Genomic DNA, 5,499 nt, shown 5'->3' with positions numbered 1-5,499 from the left:
CTATCCCAAGTTTCCTCATTGACCACCAGATAAGGGATCGGGGGACCCTGTCAAAGGCTTTCTCCATGTCAACGAAGGCCAGGTACAGAGGTTTTATCCTTGGCTAGGTATTTCTCCTGCAGCTGTCTTACTAGAAATATGGCATCAGTAGTGCTTTTACCTGGCACGAACCCAAACTGCATCTCATCTAAATTGATTCACTCCCTAATTAGTTGGGCTATGACCCTCTCCGTAACTTTCATAACCTGATCTAACAGCTTGATGCCTCTGTATATATATATATATATATATGTATATATATATCTTAGATGAAGTATTCACAAAAATGGTATTGTTCAAATAATAAATGTTATTTTATGCAACAGCATTGAAACATGCTGTGTGTCAGCAGGAGTTTAGCCCTGAGTCATCCATGATCCATCAACATTTTAAGCCAAATCATTCAAGTATTGACTGTGTTATTTTTACTTCCAGTCATTTGGTACACTAGTTTATTGTATTTTCCTAAGTGTCTTGTTTTTTTGAGACTATTAGCCTGGCTATGTGGTTAAGAAGCTCGCTTTGGAACCATATGATTAAGGGTAGCACCTTGGACAAGTGTCTTTCTGCTTTTGCCTTGGGAGCTGACCAATGCTTTGTGAGTGGATTTGGTAGATGGAAACTGAATGAAATCTGCTCTGTGTGTGTGTGTGTTTGAAGCACAATGCGGGATAGTTGCATTTGTCAGATCCTGTCAAATCACTCAACCCATAATTGCTAAAGCTGTGATTAAAAGGAGATTTATTTGCTATTTCTAACATGTTGAGTGATTGCTTAGTGTCTTTCTCTTCTTGCTTGTGTGATGGTGTCCATAGCAATGGATGACTACAGAAAATATTGGAATGGTGGTGAGAGGTTCAGTGTGTGGTGGCTGACCCTCAAACTCAAAATGACAATTGTGGGAAAATGGCTGTCGTTCAGCAACCATGTTCAACTCTCATAAAAATATCTTCTATTTTTTTTACTTGTTTCCGTCATTAGACTATGGTAATGCTGGGGCACCACCTTGTAGACCCTGGCACTCCGTCGGTTATGATGATAAGGGTTCTAGTGGATCCAATCAGTGGAACAGCTTGCTTGTGAAATTAACATGCAACTGGCTGAGCACTCCACAGACATATGTACCCTTAACATAGATCACGTTCGGCGTGACAAGACCCTTTGAAATATAGGTACTACTTGTTTTTTTTGTTTTTTTTGCCAGCTGAATGCACTGGAGCAACATGAAATAAAGTGTCTTGATCAAGGACACAACGCATTGCCGGGAATCGAACTCACGGCCTTACCATTGTAAACTGAACACCCTAACCAATAAGCCACATGCCTTCACCAAATAGACCCTACCCAGTGCTTCATCTATTTTGCAAAACTGCTTAGATGTAAACAAACCAATACTGGTTATCAAGCAGTTGGGGACATACACAAGCACAAAGATACACATACGCACATGCGAACGCATGCGCGCACACACACACACACACAACACACGCATGCATAAATATTTACAATGGGCTTCTACACATTTTCTCATATCTACCAAATTCACTCACAAGGCATTGGTCAGTCTGGGCCATAGTAAGAAACATTTACACAAGGTGTCACATAGTGAGATTGAACCTGAGACTGTATGGGTGCAAACCGAAACTCTTAAAGAGAGCAATGACTTTCTATTCCATCACCCAGCCTACTAGAAGGAGCAACTAAATCACATTCAACTGTCTTAGGAAAGAAGGACACATAGCTCTGAGTACTGTATGTCTGGTCATGCGAATTGGATGAAATGTGATGGTCTCAACTGGATTATTTTCGACCATAGATCTGTTCAGTGAGGGATGATCTGTGAGTTTAACAATGAACACTAAAATAATGTTGATTATCATCCAAGAAAGAAATCCTCTAATAATCTGCTCTGTGTTGATAAATACCGACATCCTACATTATCACAACAGTTGATGATAGGAGTGGGCCTCTGATGTCAAAGGAATTTCCTATAAATCTCATTCAGGAAACAGAAGAGTTTCTGAAGTTCATACAGGAATGTGCATGGCTGTGTGGTTAAAAGGTTTGCCTTCTTGTCCTGTGGTTTTAGTTTCAGTCTCACTGACTGGCACCTTGAGCAAGTATTTTTTACTTAAACTCTGGCCTGATAAAAGCTTTGTGTGTGGATTTGGTTAATGGAAATTAAAAGAAGCCCACTGTGCATGTATGCGTGTATGTGTGTGTGTAAATGTTTGTGCCCCTTCATCTTGACATCATGTGATAGTTGTAAATGAGTTTCACCTTCATACAAGCAGTGTTGTTGATTTCTAATCTTCTAGAAAAACATGTCCAGTCATGGAGGAAAATATTATCTTGGAACAAAGTGGGAGCTGGGTGGTGACAGGAAGGGCATCTGGCTAGAGAAAATCTGCCTCAACGAATTCCATTTGACCCATGCAAATCATGGCATACCGGATATTAAATTGATGGTGATTGCACAATTCACTATTTTGAGCTCTTTCTCTCTGTCTGAGAGTGAGAAAAAGGGAGAGTAAGAGAGAGAGAGAGAGATAAGTAGATCACTACCAGTTTAGCCAATTCATGAAGAGGATGGGTTGAGGTGGATTATCCTGTAGTATGGCTGATGTATGACCTCTGACCCTTTCCCTTGACTTAACAATAAAATAGGAGAATGCTTCAGTCTAATAACAGATTAATAATAGATATTGATGCCGATAAGCTTAACCCTTTAGTGTTTACATTACTCTAGCAAATGTAATGCTTGTTTATTCTCAACATCATCATCAACACCATCATCATTTAATGTCCATGTGTTTGTGTGTGTGTGTGTTTTGTTGTGGTGAAAAAAATTACTTTTTCTCAGAATATTTTGCACAATAATTTTTAAAGAAATCTGGACATCTTTCTTACTGCTAACCATTCGACTTCAAATTACAATTGTTAATTGTTGGAAGTCAAGTAGACTGAGATCTACATATAGTGTCATCGTATAGAGTAGAAGTTCAATACTCTGAGCACCTTTTCAAACTCCACCTGTCTAACACCTGTGGACATGTTTACAAAGTCAGAAAATAGCACAGCTCCCATGACTTTCAGAAACACTTTTTCATACTAAGAGTTGCTGAAGTATGGAACAGACTTCCAGCATCAGTTGTTAGTTGTCGGAGGACTGCATCCTTCAAAACTTCCATGCTTCCTGAGATTCGCCAACACTACACCTGATTTTCTCCCCTCCATACACACGCAAGCACGTATCTGACTCATATACTGTTCACTTTCAAGACATTTGTACATTACTGTATATGCTTTATATGCACTTTTGACAAGTTGTAGTGCACCTGAGCACTGTATACAATAATTTCATTATTATTATTATTATTATTATCATTATTATTAAAAGCTGGAGTATTTGATGGGCCACAAATCAGAAAATTGATGCAAGTTGGGAACCTTGTAAATTCAATGTATTGCATTGAAGCAGCAGTTGTAAATTACTTTCTGAACAACAAAAAAAGCGACCAACTATGTCAAAATAGTCAACCACATGCTGGGGAACTTTGAAAAGTTGGGAGCAAATATGAACCTAATATGAACCTGGACTGGCCCTCGTGCCAGTGGCACGTAAAAAGCACCCACTACACTCTCAGAGTGGTTGGCGTTAGGAAGGGCATCCAGCTGTAGGAACTCTGCCAGATCAGATTGGAGTCTGGTGTAGCCATCTGGTTCGCCAGTCCCCAGTCAAATTGTCTAACCCATGCTAGCATGGAAAGCGGACATTAAATGATGATGATGACAGTCAGTTGAAATGCTAAAGGGTTAAACTGACTGAAAAATGCAGAAGGGAGATTTTGAACTATTATTTGCTGCTATTATCCAGAATCTAACATGTACACAGATATCAACTTTTCAGTGTGAATTTGAATAAAAGGTGTAGTTTTGACAAACAGCAGATAGACTAGAGACATAAGGTTTAAGTGATTTGTATATTAATGAGGAACAGACAGAATGTGTAGCTTGTTGCTGACATTAACTACCACAGTTTTCCTTGAATTCATTTGTTCTTTCCTGTTAGTAAGAGATGATAGATTGTAACTTGATTAAATTTACTACCCTTAGCATGAACTAGACCCTCAGCGAAGAATGAATATTTATTTTCTAAGCTTGGTAGCTTCAAGGTCAAGTTGCAGTGTTTTCTAGTTGAATTATGCATGTGTATGAAACTGAATGCTTTATTCAGCATAGAACAACATGTAACACTATAACACATTGATATAGACAACACACACATGGCTAAATGCTTACAACAAAACTAAGCAAGGCTTGTTATTCCTCAGTGTTAACATTGTTGTTGGGATCCAGAGCAAATCACAGAAGGTCCTTGACTCGCTTACCGAAAACGACTTCCAGGTTGGATTCCAAAAGTGGCAGGAACGCTGAGATCAGTGCATTGGCTGTGCAAGGTGACTATTTTGAAGGAGATGATGTTAAAACATAGATAAATAAGCTATTTTTTTATTAAACAACTAGTCCGGGAACATTTTGATACCCACTTCGTATAACCTGTCAGCTAAAAATATCCAAGACTTTTCTCAATTTCACAATATGATATTGTTTTTGCTATCTATATTCCAAGTATGAAGCTTTGTATCGTGAGAAACCAGCTCCTTCCTTCCAGTAAGACTTCACATAATTAAAAATAAAAGAGAACAAACATACATACGTAGAAAGAAAGAAGACAAATGAATAGTAAGAGAGAAAGAGAGGTTGTATGCTTAATCCTATTTATAAACAGAAACGTTTTTGTTAGTTAATTTCACTTCCGTTGAATATCTGAAAGATAAAAACAAACCAAAATGTGATGTCTGCTTAAAAAGTGAAGAACAAAAAACAATAACAACAAATGGAAGAAGAACAGAAGATAATCTTTGAAACTAATTTATTGCATAGCTCTTATTTGCTTTATATATATATAATGTTGAGGAAGATATAGGGGAGTTGTTTATGTGGACAGAAAGAGCTATTAAACTTTAAGTAAACAACTTATGCAATAGATTTGATAGTCCGGGGACAAAATAGGCTTCTGTCAGGAGACCAGATGATAAAAATGAGTTTTGAGATCATTTGGAAGGATGAGGATGTGGAAAACTTGGTTAGTAACTTTTTTGATGTGAAGCAATAAACGTTTGATTGTGCCCTGAATTTCTTCCTCAAATTCGAAATAGACGTTTTTTTTTTTTGTTGTATGTTATCCATATTTTGCTGTTTATATCTTCTTTTTGTTCCTTCTCTATAACTAAAGAGAAAATCACAAGGAAGATAATTTAGGGAGAGAAAAAATGAAACACACACATATACATATATATATATATATATATATATATATATACACATATATATACATACACACATATTGAATACACGTATGTTTGAGTATATACTCATACACATAGGCTCATATAT

This window comes from Octopus bimaculoides, chromosome 18 (genome assembly GCF_001194135.2).
Source record: "Octopus bimaculoides isolate UCB-OBI-ISO-001 chromosome 18, ASM119413v2, whole genome shotgun sequence".
NCBI classification, from domain to species: Eukaryota; Metazoa; Mollusca; class Cephalopoda; order Octopoda; family Octopodidae; genus Octopus; species Octopus bimaculoides.
The sequence above is the reverse complement of the archived record's forward strand: the minus strand, read 5'-3'. Positions refer to the sequence as shown.